Below are 23,578 nucleotides of genomic sequence, written 5' to 3' on the forward strand. Positions count from 1 at the left end.
TATATAATGAATAATGCAATAAATGAGATCAAAAACACTCTGGAGGCAACAAATAGTAGAATAATGGAGGCAGAAGATAGGATTAGTAAAGTAGAAGATAGAATGGTAGAAATAAATGAATCAGAGAGGAAAAAGGAAAAACGAATTAAAAGAAATGAGGACAATCTCAGAGACCTCCAGGACAGTATTAAACGCTCCAACATTCGAATCATAGGAGTCCCAGAAGAAGAAGACAAAAAGAAAGACCACGAGAAAATACTTGAGGAGATAATAGTTGAAAACTTCCCTAAAATGGGGAAGGAAATAATCACCCAAGTCCAAGAAACCCAGAGAGTCCCAAACAGGATAAACCCAAGGCGAAACACCCCAAGACACATATTAATCAAATTAACAAAGATCAAACACAAAGAACAAATATTAAAAGCAGCAAGGGAAAAACAACAAATAACACACAAGGGAATTCCCATAAGGAACAGCTGATCTTTCAATAGGAACTCTCCAAGCCAGGAGGGCATGGCAAGACATACTTAAAGTGATGAAAGAAAATAACCTACAGCCCAGATTACTGTACCCAGCAAGGATCTCATTCAAATATGAAGGAGAAATCAAAAGCTTTACAGACAAGCAAAAGCTGAGAGAATTCAGCACCACCAAACCAGCTCTCCAACAAATGCTAAAGGATATTCTCTATACAGGAGACACAAAAATGGTGTATAAACTTGAACCCAAAACAATAAAGTAAATGGCAATGGGATCATACTTATCAATAATTATCTTAAATGTAAATGGGTTGAATGCCCCAACCAAAAGACAAAGACTGGCTGAATGGTTACAAAAACAAGATCCCTATATATGTTGTCTACAAGAGACCCACCTCAAAACAGGGGACACATACAGACTGAAAGTGAAGGGCTGGAAAAAGATATTCCATGCAAATAGAGATCAAAAGAAAGCAGGAGTAGAAATATTCATATCAGATAGAATAGACTTTAAAACAAAGGCTGTGAAAAGAGACAAAGATGGTCACTACATAATGATCAAAGGATCAATCCAAAAAGAAGATATAACAATTATAAATATATATGCACCCAACATAGGAGCACCGCAATATGTAAGACAAATGCTAACAAGTATGAAAGGGGAAATTAACAGTTACACAATAATAGTGGGAGACTTTAATACCCCACTCACACCTATGGATAGATCAACTAACCAGAAAATTAACAAAGAAACACAAACTTTAAATGATACAATAGATCAGTTAGACCTAATTGATATCTATAGAACATTTCACCCCAAAACAATGAATTTCACCTTTTTCTCAAGTGCACACGGAACCTTCTCCAGGAGATCACATCCTGGGCCGTAAATCTAGCCTTGGTAAATTCGAAAAAATTGAAATCATTCCAAGCATCCTTTCTGACCACAATGCAGTAAGATTAGATCTCAATTACAGGAGAAAAACTATTATAAATTCCAACATGGAGGCTGAACAAAATGCTGCTGAATAACCAACAAATCACAGAAGAAATCAAAAAAGAAATCAAAATACGCATAGAAACAAATGAAAATGAAAACACAACAACCCAAATCCTATCAGATCAGATCAGATCAGATCAGTTGCTCAGTCGTGTCCGACTCTTTGCGACCCCATGAATCACAGCACACCAGGCCTTCCTGTCCATCACCAACTCCCAGAGTTCACTGAGACTCACGTCCATCAAGTCAGTGATGCCATCCAGCCATCTCATCCTCTGTCGTCCCCTTCTCCTCCTGCCCCCAATCCCTCCCAGCATCAGAGTCTTTTCCAATAAGTCAACTCTTCGCATGAGGTGGCCAAAATACTGGAGATTCAGCTTTAGCATCATTCCTTCCAAAGAAATCCCAGTGCTGATCTCCTTCAAAACCTATGGTACACTGTAAAAGCAGTGCTAAGGGGAAAGTTCATAGCAATACAGTCACACCTCAAGAAACAAGAAAAAAGTCAAATAAATAACCTAACTCTACACCTAAAGCAACTAGCAAAGGAAGAAATGAAGAACCCCAGGGTTAGTAGAAGGAAAGAAATCTTAAAAATTAGGGCAGAAATATATGCAAAAGAAACAAAGGAGACCATAGCAAAAATCAATAAAGCCAAAAGCTGGTTCTTTGAAAGGATAAATAAAATTGACAAACCATTAGCCAGACTCATCAAGAAACAAAGGGAGAAAAATCAAATCAATAAAATTAGAAATGAAAATGAAGAGATCACAACAGACAACACACAAACACAAGGGATCATAAGAGACTACTATCGACAATTATATGCCAATAAAATGGACAACATGGAAGAAATGGACAAATTCTTAGAAAAGTACAACTTTCCAAAACTGGACCAGGAAGAAATAGAAAATCTTAACAGACCCATCACAAACACGGAAATTGAAACTGTAATCAGAAATCTTCCAGCAAAAAAAGCCCAGGTCCAGACGGCTTCACAGCTGAATTCTACCAAAAATTTAGAGAAGAGCTAACACCTATCCTACTCAAACTCTTCCAGAAAATTGCAGAGGAAGGTAAACTGCCTAACTCATTCTATGAGGCCACCATCACCCTAATACCAAAACCTGACAAAGATGCCACAAAAAAAAAAAAAAAAGAAAGAAAGAAAACTACAGGCCAATATCACTGATGAACATAGATGCAAAAATCCTTAACAAAATTCTAGCAATCAGAATCCAACAACACATTAAAAAGATCATACACCATGACTAAGTGGGCTTTATCCCAGGGATGCGAGGATTCTTCAATATCCACAAATCAATCAATGTAATACACCACATTAACAAATTGAAAAATAAAAGCCATATGATTATCTCAATAGATGCAGAGAAAGCCTTTGACAAATTTCAACATCCATTTATGATAAAAACTCTCCAGAAAGCAGGAATAGAAGGAACATACCTCAACATAATAAAAGCTATATATGACAAACCCGCAGCAAACATTATCCTCAATGGTGAAAAATTGAAAGCATTTCCTCTAAAGTCAGGAACAAGACAAGGGTGCCCACTTTCACCACTACTATTCAACATAGTTTTGGAAGTTTTGGCCACAGCAATCAGAGCAGAAAAAGAAATAAAAGGGATCCAAATTGGAAAAGAAGAAGTAAAACTCTCACTGTTTGCAGATGACATGATCCTCTACATAGAAAACCCTAAAGACTCCACCAGAAAATTACTAGAGCTAATCAATGAATATAGTAAAGTTGCAGGATATAAAATCAACACACAGAAATCCCTTGCATTCCTATACACTAATAATGAGAAAATAGAAAGAGAAATTAAGGAAACAATCCCATTCACCATTGCAATGAAAAGAATAAAATACTTAGGAATATATCTACCTAAAGAAACTAAAGACCTATATATAGAAAACTATAAAACACTGGTGAAAAAAATCAAAGAGGACACTAATAGATGGAGAAATATACCATGTTCATGGATTGGAAGAATCAATATAGTGAAAATGAGTATACTACCCAAAGCAATCTATAGATTCAATGCAATCCCTATCAAGCTACCAACAGTATTTTTGACAGAGCTAGGAGAGGGCAATGGCACCCCACTCCAGTACTCTTGCCTGGAAAATTCCATGGATGGAGGAGCCTGGTGGGCTGTATAGTCCATGGGGTCACTAAGAGTCAGACACAACTGAGCGACTTCACTTTCACTTTTCACTTTCATGCATTGGAGAAAGAACTGGCAACCCACTCCAGTGTTCTTGCCTGGAGAATCCCAGGGACAGCGGAGCCTGGTGGGCTGCCGTCTATGGGGTCGCACAGAGTCAGACACAAGTGAAGCGACTTGACAGCAGCAGCAGCAGAACAAATAATTTCACAATTTGTATGGAAACACAAAAAAACCTCAAATAGCCAAAGGAATCTTGAGACAGAAGAATGGAACTGGAGGAATCAACCTGCCTGACTTTAGGCTCTACTACAAAGCCACAGTCATCAAGACAGTATGGTACTGGCACAAAGACAGAAATATAGATCAATGGAACAAAATAGAAAGCCCAGAGATAAACCCACGCACCTATGGACACCTTATTTTTGACAAAGGAGGCAAGAATATACAATGGATTAAAGACAATCTCTTTAACAAGTGGTGCTGGGAAAACTGGTCAACCACTTGTCAAACAATGAAACTAGAACACTTTCTAACACCATACACAAAAATAAACTCAAAATGGATTAAAGATCTAAACATAAGACCAGAAACTATAAAACTCTTAGAGGAGAACATAGGCAAAACACTCTCCGACATACATCACAGCAGGATCCTCTATGACCCACCTCCCAGAATATTGGAAATAAAAGCAAAAATAAACAAATGGGATCTAATTAAAATTAAAAGCTCCTGCACAACAAAGGAAACTATAAACAAGGTGAAAAGACAGCCTTCAGAATGGGAGAAAATAATAGCAAATGAAGCAACTGACAAACAACTAATCTCAAAAATATACAAGCAACTCCTACAGCTCAATTCCAGAAAAATAAATGACCCAATCAAAAAATGGGCCAAAGAACTAATCAGACATTTCTCCAAAGAAGACATACAAATGGCTAACAAACACATGAAAAGATGCTCAACATTACTCACTATCAGAGAAATGCAAATCAAAACCACAATGAGGTACCACTTCACGCCAGTCAGAATGGCTGCGATCCAAAAGTCTACAAGCAATAAATGCTGGAGAGGGTGTGGAGAAAAGGGAACCCTCTTACACTGTTGGTGGGAATGCAAACTAGTACAGCCACTATGGAGAAGAGTGTGGAGATTCCTTAAAAAACTGGAAATAGAACTGCCATACGACCCAGTAATCCCACTGCTGGGCACACACACCCGAGGAAACCAGAATTGAAAGAGACATGTGTCCCCCAATGTTCATCACAGCATTGTTTATAATAGCCAGGACATGGAAGCTACCTAGATGTCCATCAGCAGATAAATGGATAAGAAAGCTGTGGTACATATACACAATGGAGTATTACTCAGCCATTAAAAAGAATACATTTGAATCAGTTCTAATGAGGTGGATGAAACTGAAGCCGATTATACAGAAGTAAGCCAGAAAGAAAAACACCAATACAGTATACTAACGCATATATATGGAATTTAGAAAGATGGTAATGATAACCCTATATGTGAGACAGCAAAAGAGACACAGATGTATAGAACAGTCTTTTGGACTCTGTGGTGGGGCGGGGGGATGATTTGGGAGAATGGCATTGAAACATGTATAATATCACATAAGAAATGAATCGCCAGTCCAGGTTTGATGCAGGATATAGGATGCTTGGGGCTGGTGCACTGGGATGACCCAGACGGATGGTATGGGGAGGGAGGTGGGAGTGGGGTTCAGGATGGGGAACACGTGTACACCCGTGGCGGATTCATGTTGATGTATGGCAAAACCAATACAATATTGTAATTAGTCTCTAATTAAAATAAATAAATTTAAATTTAAAAAATAAATAAAGACATATGTCAATAATAAATGGAACATATTTGGATTCTAATACTGACAAAACAACTGAACAATTTTTTTAAGGAAAAGGATAAGAAAAATTCGAACACAGGTTATTTGATGATATAAATGAATTCTTTTAAAAACTATTTAGGTAGAAGAACAATACAGTTAAGTTTTTTAAAAGAATTCTACATCTTCAGTAATACATATTTAAGTTATTTACAGATAAAATTCTATGACATTTGGGATTTGTTTTAATAAATAACACAATCTCAGTTCAGTTCAGTCACTCAGTCGTGTCCAACTCTTTGCGACCCTATGAATTGCAGCACGCCAGGCCTCCCTGTCCATCACCAACTCCCGGAGTTCACCCAGACTCACGTCCATCGAGTCAGTGATGCCATCCAGCCATCTCATCCTCTGTCGTCCCCTTCTCTTCCTGCCCCCAATCCCTCCCAGCATCAGAGTCTTTTCCAATGAGTCAACCCTTCGCATGAGGTGGCCAAAGTATTGGAGTTTCAGCTTTAGCATCATTCCTTCCAAAGAACACCCGGGACTGATCTCCTTTAGAATGGACTGGCTGGATCTCCTTGCAGTCCAAGGGACTCACAAGAGTCTTCTCCAACACCACAGTTCAAAAGCATCAATTCTTCAGTGTTTAGCCTTCTTCACAGTCCAACTCTCACATCCATACATGACCACTGGAAAAACCATAATCTAGGGTGGTGGAAATGGAAGGTATAGATATTGGCACTGTGCTGATAAATAGTGAAGCTAGGTGGTAGCTATGTGGAAATTCATTGTATTATTTTCTCTAATTTTGTAAATATTTTACATTTTCCACATAAAATTTTTAAAGGCATTATTTTTCAACCTCTAATAAAATAACTAATTAAGGTAAAAATATGTGGATATTTAAAAAATGAGTAAATGATTAATAGGAAACTTTATAATGAAAGACTCAAGCTTTCAGTGCTGGAATCCACTTGTGTTATCTGTCAAAGAGGGATAATTGGGAACTTCCTGGAAGTCTAATGGTTAAGACTCAATCCTTCCAATGCAGGGCATGTGGGTTCCATCCCTGGTCAGGGGGGACTAGGATCTCACATCCTTCACAGTGCAGCCAAAAATTAAAAACAAACAAAAAAAAACCTGAGTGGGATAATTGGACATTATGTACATCCTGATATGATGGATTATGAAGTACATAGTACTACCTATGAAATATTCTTGCCAAAAAGACCTTCTCAAGGGATTAGATCTAATTTTCAACACACGGAACATTTAGAAGCTAAAGAAACAAGTTAAACCACACCATGAAGAAATATGCATTCAAATTCTTTTGCTGAACATCCCACAGCACGGCTCACCAGTTTCTAAAACAAATCAGTAGCATAAAAGAGTAGGGGAGAGAAGGGAGGAATGTTGTTCTGGATTAAAACTGCTTGAGAGAAGGAATTCCCTGGTGGTCCAGTGGTTAGCACTTAGTGCTTTCAATGCCAGGCGTCCAGTTCAGTCCCTGGTAGGAGAACCAAGATCCTGCAAGCCAAGTGGCCTGGCAAGCCAAGCCAAAACAAACAAACAAAAAATACTTGAGAGACATAATACCCAAATACACTATATGGTTATTGTTTGGGAACAAACTAACTGAAAGAAAAAAAAAAAAACTTTGTTGACAATCAGAGAAGCATAAATAAGAAATGGGTGTTAGATTACATTAAGAAATTACTTTTTATTTTGTTAGTTATGAAAAATTATTATTTTTAGGGTGGCCTATTGGATTATTTAGGGAGGAAATGATATGATGCCTAAGTGTTGCTTTAAAATATTCTAGCAAAAAAATATAAAAGTGCTTGTTAAAAAAAAGATTGTTAACTGAGTGAAGAGTACATTGTTAATCTTTTTTACATTTCTGAATAATTTTGGAAATTTCCATAATAAAAAAACAAACTGAAACATTATGTGCTATTCTCCATAATTTGGAATAGGTTTGCAAAGTTTGAGCCTAAATTATAGTTTTCTCTTACTAGATTCAAGGATCAGGATGCACTTCCGTTTTTTGCTTTTCTTGAAGTAGCCACCTCAAGTCAACACTCTCTATCAGACTTCAGGTTTTATGATTACTCCTTCTAGCACTAGTCCAGAGATTGAGACACAACATTGGAGATATTAAGTGGACCATTTTTCTTGGAAATTCCAGACAGAATGTTCTCTCATTTTCCATCCCTCCCTCTCTACTGGATTCTTCTCACCAGTATTTAAATACATTAACAAATTAAAAACAATCCACCCCAGATCAGTGCTTCTGAAAATTTCATAAACATAAGAATCACCTGGGCATCTTGTTAAACAGCAGATTCAAATTTAGTATGTTGGCAATAGGCCCGAGATGCTGAATTTCTAATTAGGAGATGAAGAGATGCTGATGTTGCAAATCCTTGAATGAACCTTTGAGGAGAAAGAGCCTAGCTCTTATTTCTCACTCTGTGCTGTGCTGTGCTTAGTTTCTCATTGGTGTTCGACTCTTTGAGACCCCATGGACTATAGCCCACCAGGCTCCTCTGTCCATGGGGATTCTCTAGCAAGAATACTGGAGTGGGTTGCCATGTCTTCCTCCAGGGGATCTTCCCAACCCAGGGATCAAACTCAGGTCTCCCACACTGCAGGCGTATTCTTTACCATCTGAGCCACCAGGGAAGCCCATGAATGTTGGAGTGGGTAGCCTATCCCTTCTCCAGGGGATCTTCCTGACCCAGGAATCAAACTGGGGTCTCCTACAATGCAGGCAGATTTTTTGCCAGCTGAGCTACCAGGGGAGCCCATTTCTCACCCTACATAGAGCCAAACTTCTCAAGAGTGTCCACACTCGTCTCCATTTCCTTGTTTCCCATTCCTTCTTCAATCCATTCCCCACTACCTGAATAAAACAGTCCCCCTTAAGTTCCATACCACAAATCAGATGTGTTCTGTGCATCAGTGTTCATCATACTGGCCCTCTCAGTAGCGTCTGTTGGGGATCCTCTTTGAAGCCATTCTCTTCCACTGCTACTATGACATCACACTCTCCTGACTGCCTTTCAGTCTCTCAATCAGAGCTTCTCATTATTCACTGCCAAATCATCTATACATGGTGGAAATTTTTAAAGGTTCAGGCCTGGCTTCCCTTTCTTCTGATTCTCCTCTGTGTCTCTGTCTCTGACACCACTCCCAGCCATCCTTTGACTGTGACCTCATGAGACACCTAAGCCAGAACCCTTTGATCAAGTCACTCAAATTTCTGACCCATGAAAACAATAAGAAATTATAAATGACTACCGTTATAAAAAGCCACTAAGCTTTGGGGTGATTTGGTACATTGAGCAACAGATATTCAGAACATCCCCTGACTTCCACACAGACATCTCCCCAAACAATTCAGGACACACCATCCCAAAATACGCCACTCTGCCATAGTGACTATTTTGAACTGAAGGCACTTAAGAAAAAACAGGTGCAGGGAGGGCTCTCTGATCTCTCTTTTTCTCCTGAAAAACAGGCCATAAAATCTCCCATGAGAAGAAAATACCCTTCCTATAGCAGGAAGAAAAGAACATCCTTATCACTAGAAACTGACGCTCAACTGGATCTGTATAAACTTACTAGAATGGCTTACCAGGTGGCATAGTGGTAAAGAATCTGCCTGCCAATGCAGGAGACCCAGGAGACATGGGTTCGATCCCTCAGTTGGGAAGATCCCCTGGAGGATGAAATGGCAACCCACTCCAGTATTCTTGCCTGGAGAATCCCATGAACAGAGGAGCTTGGTGGGCCCCACTCCATGGGGTTGCAAAGAGTCAGACATGACTGAGCACACATGCATGCAACAACACACACAGAACTCACTAGAATAACCCTTCATCTTGCCCTGGTTTCCCCTGTGTATCTTCTGGTCACTTCCCCACAATGTATGCCCCTATTTCAAACCTCTTGGGCTTCCCTGGTGGATCAGATGGTAAAGAATCTGCCTGCAATGCAGGAGACCCAGGTTTGATCCAGAAGATCCCCTGGAGAAGGGAATGGCAACCCACTCCAGTATTCTTACCTAGAGAATTCCATGGACAGAGGAGCCTAGCGGGCTATAGTACATGGGGTCATAAAGAGTTGGACACAACTGAGTGACTAGCACTTTCACTTTCACTTCAAACCTCTGACTTATCAGTTCTTCAGAAATGTATTGTCTCTTTCTCTAAAGGGTCACTTCTTTGGGCTTTCATTTTCTTGTGAAGATTCCCATGTATATGTAAAATTCTAATAAAATTCCTATGTTTTCCTGTTGTTAACCTGTCTTGCTGCTGCTGCTGCCAAGTTGCTTCAGTCATGTCTGACTCTGTTCGACCAGTTTAATTCTTAGGCTGAGCTGGAGACTCTAAGAGAACAGAGAAGAAATTTTTTTCTTCCCCCTCTCTGGTTCTGTTGTTTTACAGGTTTCCCCTCTTGCTGAGTAGTTTGTTTTCTTCATGTATAACCCACCTCCCATCTCCAGAAACTTAGCTTCATGTTTGATTTTCATTTGCTACCCAGAAGTATCCTTCTGTCAGTTTTCTGTATTTACTAATCTGTCTTGTTTTCCCTATAATTTTTATTTGGTAGCATCCTAGACACTTGTGCAGTATTTTTTTTTAATTCCCCAAGTGCAGCCAGAGAAGACAAAATCAAATGAGACTGACTCTTACTCATGTATGCATAACTTGAAATACAGATCCAAGTGTTTCATGAAAATAATTACCTGTGATCAAAGCAGAACCGTTAAACCCTAACATGAGCTGTTAACAAAAACAATTTGTTTTCTTTAAAAGAACATTAAAATAATTAGATACAGAACTATTTAGGGATCTAAGTAGTAAAGATAGTTCTAAAGCTAGGAGAAAGGTCTGAATGGCCAGTGGTCTGTGGAGAATCCAATTTTAAAGACTGATAGAGGCCTAGATTTGCCTGGAGAATCCCAGGGACGGGGGAGCCTGGTGGGCTGCCATCTCTGGGGTCGCACAGAGTCGGACACGACTGAAGTGACTTAGCAGCAGCAGCAGAGGCCTGAATTAGTCATGCTGCTGCTAAGTGCTAAGTCGCTTCAGTCGTGTCTGACTCTGTGCAATCCCATAGACGGCAGCCCATCAGGCTCCCCCGTCCCTGGGATTCTCCAGGCAAGAACACTGGAGTGGGTTGCCGTTTCCTTCTCCAATGCATGAAAGTGAAAAGTGAAAGTGAAGTCGCTCAGTCGTGTCCGACTCTTAGTGACCCCATGGACTGCAGCCCACCAGGCTCCTCTGTCCATGGGATTTTCCAGGCAAGAGTACTGGAGTGGGGTGCCATTGCCTTCTCCAATGCATGAAAGTGAAAAGTGAAAGTGAAGTCGCTCAGTCGTGTCCGACTCTTCTCGACCCCATGGACTGCAGCCTACCAGGCTCCTCCGTCCATGTCATATTTTCACCCAAAGCACTGTTTTTGTATATATACCTCACCTGCTCATTCCCATCAAGTAATAAACGGATACATTTTTTTAGGACTTTATTTCTCTTGGCCTTGACCTACACTCAGGATAGAAAGAGTGGGAGGAACTAAAAGAATCTTTGTCAGAGTAAAGGAAAGAGAGAGGAGTAGAAGAGGGGTGAAAAAGACTAGAAATGCCCAAGGCGGGAGGAAATGGAGCAAGAATGACACATGCATTAAGGGGGGTTGTGTCCTGGATAAGGTCATGTGGAATTTCCTTTGGGGGGCTTCCATCAGCATACCTCTCGCTCAGAAAGAAGAGTTCTCTGCCTTGTCTTGAGAAGAATGTTGGTCACAAATGTAAATAAATAGAAAAATGCCATTGTAGTCTAACACCTAAATGCACAGAATTATGAGCAACGGAGGAGAAGGCAATGGCACTCACTCCAGTACTCTTGCCTGGAAAATCCCATGGATGGAGGAGCCTGGTAGGCTGCAGTCCATGGGGTAGTGAAGAGTCGGACACGACTGAGCGACTTCACTTTCACTTTTTCACTTTCATGCATTGGAGAAGGAAACGGCAACCCACTCCAGTATTCTTGCCTGGAGAATCCCAGGGATGGGAGAGCCTGGTGGGCTGCCATCTATGGGGTTGCACAGAGTCAGACACAACTGAAGTGACTTAACAGCAGCAGCAGCAGCAGCATGAGCAACCGAGCCTGAGTACTGCAACTACTGAAGCCCTCTCACTCCGGAGTCTTCGGGAGACAACTACTGAGCCTAAGCCACGCTGCAATGAAAGATTCTACATAATGTACAACTAAGGTCCCATGTGCTGCAGTTAAGACCTGACGCAGCCAAATAAATAAATATACAGCGTTATACACCTCCAGGTTAGGATGTGTTAAACAAAAAGAATGTGTAACTTTCCTTGTGGTCCAGTGGTTAAGAGTCTGTCTTCCAACGCAGGGGACACAGGTTCAATCCCTGGGCCCACATGCCTCCAGGCAACTAAACCCGCGCACCACGATCAGAGAAGCCTGTGCACCGCAACTGCTAAGCCCACGTGCTGCAGAGCCTGTCAACCTCAACAGAGTCCAAGCACGGCGACAAAGAGCCAGTGCGGCCACAAACAAACAAAACCCGAAGAATGAATCTCTGGGAGTAAATACAATAATTGGTTTTTGTGAAAGAAAGGAGGAGAGGGAAAGAAGAGGCAAAGGGAGTGGGAGAGAGAGACAGAGAGGAAGTAATCCTTCAGAAATTCTACCAGGAAAAAGAAAAAAAAGACCAAGTTCTGTGTCATTGATACTGCAACGTTTTGGAACATAAATCAGTATCTCCGTCCCTAGATATTTTAACACAACTAAATAACTCACCTAAGGTAATGCATACTTAATAGATAAGGTCCAAACTGAACCACCGAAGTAATTTAGAATGAACATAAACAGCTTCTGATATTAGGATCGAGTGTGATGTGTTTTGAGAAAACAGCTCTCTCCGTTTCTGACAAATACCACATCTGAGATGACATCTGAATAATATATTTAGCATCAATAATACATTTTTAGAAGGGATGTGTTATCCTGGATGCAAATTTTCAAATAATAAACAGCACTTCTTGTTGCCACCTCCCATTATGTGTCTTTCGTCACCTATTTAGCCAGCTGTGCTGCTATGCAAGCAAAAGCAAACATGTAACAGATGTTCCTAGAACTCAAAGCATGAGATGTTTTCAAACATGGCTAGCTACACTGGTTGGAGATGAAAGGTGTCTGCACTAGAGAACAGCTTAGTTTATCCATTAAGACTGGTAGATAATGGAATAAAATCCACCACTTGCTAGTTATGTGATCTTGAGCTAAGTTACTTAACTTTCCAAGCCTCAGACTTCTCATCTATAAAATGAGAAAATAGGACTTCCCCAGTTCTCCAGTGGTTGAGAGTGAACCTGCCAACGTATGGGACATTTGTTCAGTCCCTGGTCTGGGAACTAAGGGACTAAGTCAGGGGGCAACTAAGCCTGTGAGCCACAACTACTGAAGCCCATGTGCCTAGAGCCCGTGCTCTGCAACAAGAAAACTGCGGGGAGCTGCCCGTGAGAACGGGGTCTTTTGTCCGAAGGACACAGCTCTGGGAGCTGCCTCAGTCCTTGAGGGTTTGCTTGCAAACATAGCTCTCTGTCCCGCCACCCCAGAGATTAGGCGCTTATTTACTGCAGGCACCTGGAGTTCTGTGCAAACTTCTCACGCACAGAAAAATGTTATCTGGTGTAAGAAATAATAACAGGGAGCCATTCCCATGCTCTCAAGATTTCTTGTGACTGTTTGTAAGATGTATAGGCTAACCAAGAAAAAAAGGTCAACTGTTTTGTCTCTCTCACGCTTTTCTGTATAAATATGAGATGTTGAATAAAGTTGGTGTCAGACTGCGTCCCTTCGTGGTGACGTGTCTGAACCTCTCGACCCCATCTTTGTAGTCTCTTGCTTTAGTTTCTTTCTTAGCCCCGCCGTGCACGTTCTCGGGACCTGATCGACTTTGCCGGCTGGCTCCGGCAGAAAACCACCGCAATGAGAAGCTCACCCATTGCCAAGAGTAGCCCCTGCTTGCTGCAAGTACAGAAAGCCCATGCACAGTAACAAAGACCTAACACAGCCAGAAATAAATAAAATAATTTTTAAAATAAACTGAGAAATTATCTCTAATAATAGTATGTACTTCCTAGGATGGTTGTGACAATTGAACAAGTTAATCCATGTAAACCCTTAATAACAAACACACCTGGTACAGAGTAAACGTTCCACAGACGTTACCTGCCTATTCTTCCACGTTTCTGAATTGCATATGTAAGTGCTTTGGCTTCCCAGGTGGCGCAGTGGTAAAGAATCCGCCTTCCAGTACCGGAGATGCAAGAGACTCGGGTTCGACCCCCGAGTCAGGAAGATCCCCTGGAGGAGGAAGTGGCAACTCACTCCAGTATTCTTGCCTGGAAAATTCCATGGACTGAAGAGCCTGGTGGGCTACAGTCCATGGAGTCACAAAGAGCTGGACCCGACTGACTGAGGATACACACACAAGAGCTTTAAACAGCAAGGCAAGGATGTGAAGAAAGCAAGTTTGTTTAATGCAATGGTTCTATAGAGCTGCTGCTGAGGCTGCTGCTTGGTGGAAGAAGGAGAAGGAGGGGAAGGAGAAGCAGGAGGAGGAGAAAGCGGGGGAGGGGAGGGGCAGCAGAAGCCAGAAGAGGAGGGGGAAGGAGTGTGAGTGGAGAAGCTCAACTTCTATCCTCTATATATGACAGTTCTGTGTAAAATTTCAATTAAAAAATAACTAGTTATTTTAAAATAATTCAAAATAAGGGATAGTGGGAACAGCCTTTGACTGCAGATCTGCGATTATATGTCTATAATAAACTCTAAGAAAACTAGGGATTAAAAAGGACTTACATAATATGACAATTGATATCTACAAAAAAACCTAGAGCAACTATATACTTATTAGTAAAACGTTGAAAGATTTCTTTCTGAGGTAAGAATGAGAAAGGGATGTCTGCTCTCCATTCAATGTTGCACTAGTCAGTGATGCCAAGCAGGGCCCTGTGGGACTCCCAGGCCCAGAGAACTTTTCGTCCCCCATTTCTTACAGGTAAAACTTCAGTCTTCATGACCTTCTCTGAGTTCCAAAAGACAGAACAGTTGCTGTTCAAGGTAGGAACAGTCATGAACCCACCTGAGACAAGATTAAAGGGACCAGAGAATCTCATCAAGGTTAGGAGACCTAACCACCTGATACTCTTCACACGCCCTGTCATAAACCTGTCAGCAAGCCCATTCTTTCGAAACTTTGCAGAAGAAAGAACACAAGACTGTTACTGCCTTAACCCTTATCACATAGCCCTGACTGACTATATAACCTCTCCCTGTTTCCCAGGGAGAGGGATCCCAGTTCTTGAGGCACTAGCCTACTGTGTTCCCCCTTTCTCCTCCATAACTCTGTCTCCCTATTTCTGTTTGGCATCAGGGCACAGACAGCCAAGATTTTGACAGCACCAAGAAAAATAAATAAAAGTTACAAAGATTGGAACTGAAACAATGTGTGATTAATTTCAAATAATATAATTTTAAACATACAAATTCAAAATAGCCCATAGATAAATTGGAATTAATAAAATTTCATTAAAATTGATGGGTACAGGACTTCCCTGGTGGTCAAGAATCCGCCTTTCAATGCAGGGGATGTGGGTTTGATCCCTGGTTAGGGAACTAATATCCCACATGACGAAGGGCAACTAAGCCCACAAGCAGCAACTGCTGAGCCTGCTCGCCACAATGAAAGAACCCACATACAAAGATCCTACATAGCCAAATAAATCATTTTTTTAATCAAATAAAATTGATGGGTGTGAAATCAATATACAAAGCTCAATTCTATCTTGATACCCAAGCAACAAATAGAAATAAGTTTTTTTAAAGACAATTTTCTACACTTTCAAAACATCAAATATGTGGTAGCAAATTCAGCAAATGAAATGTTATTGGGATAAATTTAAAAAAAAACAAAATAGAGAGATATAACATGTTCTTAGATTAGCAGGTCTAATGTTAAAAGGATGTCAAGTCTTCCTAAATTGACTTTCAGTTTAATGTAAATTCAATCAAAACCTCAACAAGAATTTTGTCACTTGAGAAGGTAATACTAAAATTTACATGAAATTGCAAATGGCTAAGAATAGTCAAAAACCTTTTAAGAAGATTGGAGGGACTTCCCTGGTGGTACAGTGGATAGGAATCTGCCTGCCAAAGCAGGGTACAAGGGCTCTATCCCTGGTGCAAGAAGATTCCACGTGCCACAGAACAATTAAGCTTGTTGTCATATCTCAGGTATGTTAAAGAAAAAAAAAACTCCCATTAAAAAGCTCAATTTTTAAAAATTTATATCCATGAAAAAATGGGCAGGAGACTTGAAAGTCACCTCACATAAAAAGATACACAAATGGCCAGTGACATATGAAAATATGCTGGAACTCATTAATAAAGAAATCCAAATTAAAGCTCTAGTGATATACTCGTTGTGTTTAGTTGCTCAGTCATATCAGACTCTTTGTGACCCATTGGACTGTAGTCTGCCAAGCTCCTCTGTCCGTGGGATTTCCCAGGCAAGAATACTGAAATGGGTTGCCATTTCCTCCTGCAGAGTATCTTCCCAACCCAGGGATCAAACCTGTGTCTCCTGTATTGCAGGCAGATTCTTTACCCACTGAGCCACCTGTAAAGTTCCAACATTAGACTACACCTTTAAATTCAGCTTAAAATTAAAATGATTCACAGTATTACGTTTCAACAAACTTAACTCTAACAGACAAACTTGCTGAAGCTGAAGCTCTAGTACTTTGGCCACCGGACACAAAGAGCCAACTCATTTGAAAAGACCCTGATGCTGGGAAAGATTGAAGGCAAAAGGAGAATGGGGCAGCAGAGGATGAGATGGTTAGAAAGCATCACTGATTCAAGGGACATGAATCTGAGAAAACTCCAGGAGATAGCGAAGGACAGAAGAGTTGGAGCCTGGCATGCTGTGGTCCATTGGGTTACAAAGAGTCGGACATGACTTAGCAACTGAACAACAACAAAAGTTTTAACAAGGATGTGAAGCAAAGAAAACTCATCTGCTCCTAGTGGGAGTGCACAATGGTAGAAATATGGGAAATATTTGGCATTCTCTACCCACTCCAGTGTTCTTGCCTGGAGAATCCCAGGGACAGGGGAGCCTGCTGGGCTGCCGTCTATGGGGTCACACAGAGTCGGACACGACTGAAGTGACTTAGCATAGCATAGCATAGCATAGCATTAAAGCCAAACATGTACATACCTATGTCCCAGCAATTCCATTCCCAGATACATATCTAATAGAAAATTAACCGAGACATGTACTGAATTGTCTATAGCAATATATTTTGATATTCAAAAAATAACACAATGCCCATCAAAAATGTAATGTATAAATAAAGTGTGGAATGTACATACAGTGAAATACTACATAGAAAGCTACATGAATCAATATGGATGAATCTTACAAACATGAGTAACAAGAAAAGTCAGACATTGATTACGTACTGCATAATTCTGCTTACATAAATATTGATGAAAAATTAATCAGTTGAACTAAGAAAGGAAAGGAAATTTTTATTTGAACTAAATTTAAGGATTATTACCCTGGAAGAGCATCTCAGAAAGCTCTGAGAACTGTTCCACTTTAAAGAAGTCAAGACACAGTTATATAAATTCCTTGACACAGAGGGCTGTACATCAAATGGCATATTATTGACAGTTTACATAATTCAGATCTAATCGCCATCATGGTGGGTCATGTGTCCCTTATAAGATCAAGAAGGAATGTTATCTTCTAAGGAGTTATTTTGTTGGAACTGGGAGAATGTTGCTCTTTATGGTTGAGCAGGTATTCTTGCTGGTGGGAAAGAAGGTCTGGTTGATACTTAAAATGCAGATACACACTGCATAGTGGGAGAAAGGAGGCCAAAGGGCAGAGAACTTTATGTTTAAATTTTTTCTTGTCATGCCACAAAATATGAGTTTTGTTTCATATAAAGTTTAAACAGGCATAGCTAAGCTGTGGTGTTAAAGTCAAGAGATTACTTTGGGGGGTAACTGGGAAGGAATATGAGAGGGGCTTCTTGGCTGTTAGCAATATTCACGTTTTTGACCTGGAAGATGGTCAACTTTATTTTGTGATAATCCAACACTGTTCTCTGATGGCTTGTACATTTTTCTGTATTTATTATTTCAAAATATTTTTAATTTTTAAAAGCAACTTCATTAAGAAATCATTAGCATACAATAGAATGTACCATTCTAAGACTCAGTTCCTTGAGTTTCAAGAAATACATACAAGCTGAGTAACTACCATTACAAAATCAAGATATAAAACATATCCATCACTCTCAAAAGCTTCTATCAACCCCACCTGCTCCTTAGCCCTGGGCAACAACTGACATGAGATAGATTAGTTTTAGTTTTATGGAAATGCAAGCATACACCATGTACTCTTTCGTGTCTGGCTTCTTTCACTTAGTATAATGTTTTTGAGATAATCCCATGTGATAGCATTTTTCAGCAGTTTGGTCCTTTTCACCTCTGGGTAGTATTCCGTTGTATGGATGTACCACAATTCATTGATCTTTTGATTTATTGACAGACATTTATTTCCGGTTTGGAGATATTATAAATCAAGATTCTCTGAACCTTTTTACACATCTTTGTGTCGACATATATTTTCATTACTCTTGGGTATATGTTAACTTTTTAAAGTTAAAAATAATAAAAAGTAAAGTAATTCAAGTGTGAAAAGGCACAGAGGGCTGAGAGTGGTGGGAGAGACTTGAACACGTGTAAATGTGGCTGGAGGCAGCCCTCTTTGCATGGTGAGCAGCACCTGTCTCATAAACACTGCTGATATCTCCACTGATTCATCCTGTGACACTTGGTGACATTGGGTCTCAAGTGCCTCCTTTTTGAAATGAGAATGATTGCAACCCTTGACCTATTCGCCCGACAGCTGGAGGAATCAAATAAGGTTAAGTATGAGAAACTGCTGTGGAAATATAAGGTTTTCCAGTGCTACACCAAAGTGTCAAGTTGAGCATCTGTTTTCTTCAGAGGGTTAAAGTACAGAAGCAAAAGCAGGAGCAGCTTTGAATGGGAATGCAATATATGTGACCTTTGAGGCCCTGTCATATCTGTAACTGAGGCCCTGAACCAACAAATTACTTATGCCTGACATAAATCAAAACAGTTTTGCCGAAGTGTGAGTCAACTAACAAACGACAAAGCTGTGTTTAATATATTAATACAGTGAATCTAGAGGTAGACCGAGGTCCAGGTATATGCACTCTTTTTGAAAAATAATAAAAAATCATAGCTCTTATGATTTTTATAAGGTACAGAGCTCAGCAAGCTTTTAAATGTATTTTCATTGTATTCAACCAAAGTTCCACTCTGCTGAACTTCTTAATGCAAAAAATGGACCATGTTGTAGAAAAGGCTATACTGAGAAACTCAAATAGAGGACTTCCCTCATGGTCCAGTCGTTAAGAATCTGCCTGCCAATGCAGGGGACTTGGGTTCAATCTCTGATTGGGGAACTAAGATTCCACAGGCCAAGGAGCAGCTAAGCCCAAGGGCCACGACTACTGAGCCTGCACTCTGTAGCTCATGCTCCGCAACAAGAAAAGCCACTGCAATGAGAAGCCTGTGAACCGCAAGGAACTAGAGAAAGCCCACACGCAGCGGTGAAGACCCAGTGCAACAAAAATTTTAATTAAATAAATAAATCTTAAAAAAAAAAAAAAAGGACTAACAAAACACCAGACTTTCTTATACCCCAGCAAGCAATTGAAATTGCCTTCTTAAGAGTCTGACTTGAGCAAATCCAACACTGCAGCAAACCCACTCACCTTGGCGCCTTTCTCACAGTTTCAGGAAAGCAACTTATAATCCGTCAGGGTTCATCTGCCCCCTGTGAGAGGTCAGCATTGGATTCCGGAACTAGCCCAGTTCTGGATGATCGTAGTCACAGTTTTTCTTTAGCAGCGCATTTTCCATTCTCACTAGCGTTTGTCACAAGGTCCCATCCAGCAGGGATGGAACTGGTCTTCCGGATGTTTATCCTCGAAGGTTTCAGTCTAGAGGGTCATGGTCTCTTCTTTAGAAGAGTCATTCAAAGGGTTTTGCTAGCAATTCAAAATTGGGGATCCACATGGTGGCAGACCCAGCCATCCCCTGGAACCTAGGCAGTTGTCCTGGTGGGACCTGCAATCCTGGCTCAAGCGTCCCTCCCATCAGGCAGCAATGCCTGTCTTTGAGTTCAAAACTGCAAAATATTTAAGAACAGGGTGAGAGATATGCCTTTTTCCTTCAGGTGACTCCGCAGCCAGGGTGCACATATCAGCATGCAGGTGTCAGCAGGGGAGATGCCTTTGACCAGAGCTGGGCCACACTGATGTGGAGTCGGTGAGCCAGAGATGGGGTGTGGAGGGGCACTTGACCTTGTGCCCGGAAACACTTAACAGGGGTTGTGGGGGAGGAAGCATGAGACCCTGAGATTGGAGGCCAGGCGAGCTTGTGACCTTGGAAGCAGGGAAAGTGTGCTCGGGCGCACATGTGCATGTGTGTGTAGGGGGGCGTGAGAGGGGATGGCGTGTGCCCCAAGGCCAGGGAGGCACGTGACCCTTGGAGAAGGGTGGAGGGTATATGACCTAGAGGCAGGGGTGGCGCACGTGACCGGGATGCTACGTGGAATGTAATCCCGAGATAGGCGTAGGGGAGCACGTGAGCCAGAAGTTGGGGGTGGAGGAGTAATCTGGAGGCCAAGGGGCCTGTGACCCGGATATAGGAGTGTGGAAGTACACAACTCCTGGAGATTGGAATCACGTAACACAGACCCCAGGGGTACGTGACCTGGGGATAGGCGTGTGTGTGCACATGACCTAGAGACCGGGGAAGCACACGACCGGGAGAGCCAGGTGAGCGCGCAATCCCGGAGCAAGTAGACCTGACTGGGCGGGGGCATGAAGGTGAGCCGCACTGGGCATGGAAGCGTTTAAACTTCAATTCTCCTCCAAGAAGTCCAGGGGCTGGGATATTTATTATGTGGGAAAATGAGTGAATGAATGAAAAATGAGTGATACTAAAAAGGGAGTGACATCTCCCAAATTGCTACTGAGTCTAGTAAAGAAGTCAAAGATTGAAGGGGTGATGATAACCACCTTGATGCATAATGAATTTGATTTCATTTCTGTTCCTGATGGCAAGTTTATGAACAGTTTGCAGTGGTATGAGAAATAATGCGATATAGTTATCCTTCAGTTTATGCCACTTAGTACAGATTTTCAATAACTGAAAGAAATCCGATGACAATTTCCTTTTACATGAAAAAAAAAAAAGCAAAAATAGCATTCAGCGTTTGCTTTGTGGCAAGCAGGGCGCCCTCAGCAGCTAGAGTGACACCGCCAAACTCATTCCCAGGAGCTTACATTCATATCTCAGCATCAAGCCGCCCTAGCTTTGAACTGTCTGTGAGCATCCTTGCTTTTTCTCCATTTATTTTGTGCATCCCTTAGCAAGATGTGAAGTAAGGTAATTGCTGCTTCGCTCTATGCCGTTTCAATTTAGGAAAAGCTTCATAGGAACTCTACTTGTGGATAGCAAGAGAAACCTGTACACAGTAAGGAAATCCGTGCTTGTTTTATGATTGCTTGGCTAAGGAAATTGCCTGTCTGGAAAGAGAGACGCTCTGGGTCTCAGCTTCCAGTCTAGGCTTTGAAGCCTTCTCATCTGTCTTTTCTCCCTGAATTGTCTCAGTCCTGCCAATGTTTCCAACTGTAACCTTTACATGGATATGCCCCTCTCTATGAAGTCACTAACTTCATCTACTCTCTGAGCTATAGACTTAATGTCACAAATAACCTCCTGATTATAGGGTGACCAACTGTCTCATTTTGCCCAGGAATGAGGGGACTTCCAGGACATGAATTTTCATTGGTAAAACTAGGCAAGATCCAAGCAAACTAAGATAAGTTGGTCACCTTACTATTAAATAACTCGAATGACTTTGGAGGCACCTAATACTCAACATAGTTGAAATTCATTGATCTTCTTCCTCTTCAATATGATTTCTCCCAGTATTCTTTCTAGCAGTGTGCAGCATCATTGTCCACACTGACTACCATGTTAGAAACTTTGGGGAGTCTTCACAAATCTTTCTCATTTACCTCTCCCACTAAATGGAGTCCTTTTGTGGCTATTTTAGAAACTGTATCTTTTTAGTTGGTTTAACTTCATCATCTCTTTCATGGACTCTTGCAAAGGTCTCCTATTATGAAATGATACCAAAAATATTCTCCCCAGCACATCTCATTACTTATATTATTTGTGTTGTGTTTATTCATAAAAATTATTAATATACCTTGATTTCAATGAAAAGTTGAAGAAGTGTTCCAGAGTAATGAGACAGGACAGAATTCTAGATTAGGGGGAGAGGGGAGTTGCTATTAAGGATAATATTGAAGCAATCAGCATAAAGTGAATATGGACATATATTAGATAATAGTATTTTATCAACATTAAATTTCTTGAGTTAGATCATCACCCTGCAGTTATTTTTAAGTGTTTAGATTTTTTTCCCAAGTTAATTAATTTATTAACTGCAACACACAGGATCTTTGTTGGTCATGCCAGATCTTTGGTTGCTGGACAGACTCTCTAGTTGCGGCACAAGGGCTCAGTAGTTGCAAGTCAAGGGCTTAGATGCTCCAAGGCGTGCAGGATCTTAGTTCCCCAACCAGGAATCTAATCCATGTCCCTGGCATTGTAAGGCAGATTCTCAATCACTGAACCACCAGGGAAGTCCCCACTCTGCAGTTTTCTATCTGAATATTCTTGTTCTTGAGATTTACTATCAGTGGGAGGAGGAGATAAGTCAGGAGTTTGGGTTTAAAATATACACACTACTCCATAGTGTAGATAACTGACAAGGACCTACTGTATAGCACAGGAACTATACTCAGTATCATGTAGTAACCTATATCAGTATCCAGTAATAACCTATAATGGAAAAGAATCTAAAAATATATATATATATTAATGTATTAAAAGAATATATATGTAGCTGAATCACTTTGCTATATACTTGAAACTAATACAACATTGTAAATCAACTACATTTTAATAAAAAAATTTATGAATATTTACCAGCTGAGTGACAGGCCATGATCTCAGCAACTTACTCTCATATTTCTAACAAAATAATAATAATTGGAATAAAAAAGGAATGAAATAGAAAAGGGTATCTTAGGTGTGTGTAAGTACTTGGCAACATGGGTGAAACATTAACTAATCACAAACTACTTAGTGCCCAAATGTCTTGTGTCAGGCAGTGTGTTCAAAGCTCTCACTCATGGCAAATGCAATGAAGATCTGAGGTCTAGTGCCAGATCAATGTAAGCTGTAAAGTCAGAGGTATACCAGAAGGCTTTTCCTGGCCTAAATGAGGATGTTGGGGTCCCATGAGCCAAAGTTCTGTGGAAGAACAAAAGGATTTGCCAAGTAAGTGCTTACCAAAGTAAAGCTTAGAAGAATAAAATAAAGGCAGAAGTAGCAGATATTGTCTGTTGCAACACTGCCTTCCACTTCCTGTTGCATCCATTCACCATTGCAACCCAACTTTCTGCTTTCTGAATTTTTTCGAATCTTTGACACTAAGAAGTAAAATCTTAAAAGGGTATACTGCTACTGTTACTGCTAAGTCACTTCAGTCGTGTCCAACTCTGTGTGACTGCATAGATGGTAGCCCACCAGGCTCCTCTGTCCCTGGGATTCTCCAGGCAAGAACACTGGAGTGGGTTGCCATTTCCTTCTGCAGGGTATAAAAGGGTATATAAAAGGGTGTATCTAACATATAGGGTCAACTGGCTTTATGTCTTAAAGAAACCAGAGCAGCTGCTAAGTTGCTTCAGTCGTGTCCAGACTCTGTGTGACCCCATAGACAGCAGCCCATCAGGCTCCCCCGTCCCTGGGATTCTCCA

Source organism: Bos grunniens, chromosome 20, assembly GCF_055505025.1.
Source record: "Bos grunniens cultivar Pamir isolate PY7600 chromosome 20, Bosgru_T2T1.0, whole genome shotgun sequence".
In the NCBI taxonomy this organism is placed as follows: Eukaryota; Metazoa; Chordata; class Mammalia; order Artiodactyla; family Bovidae; genus Bos; species Bos grunniens.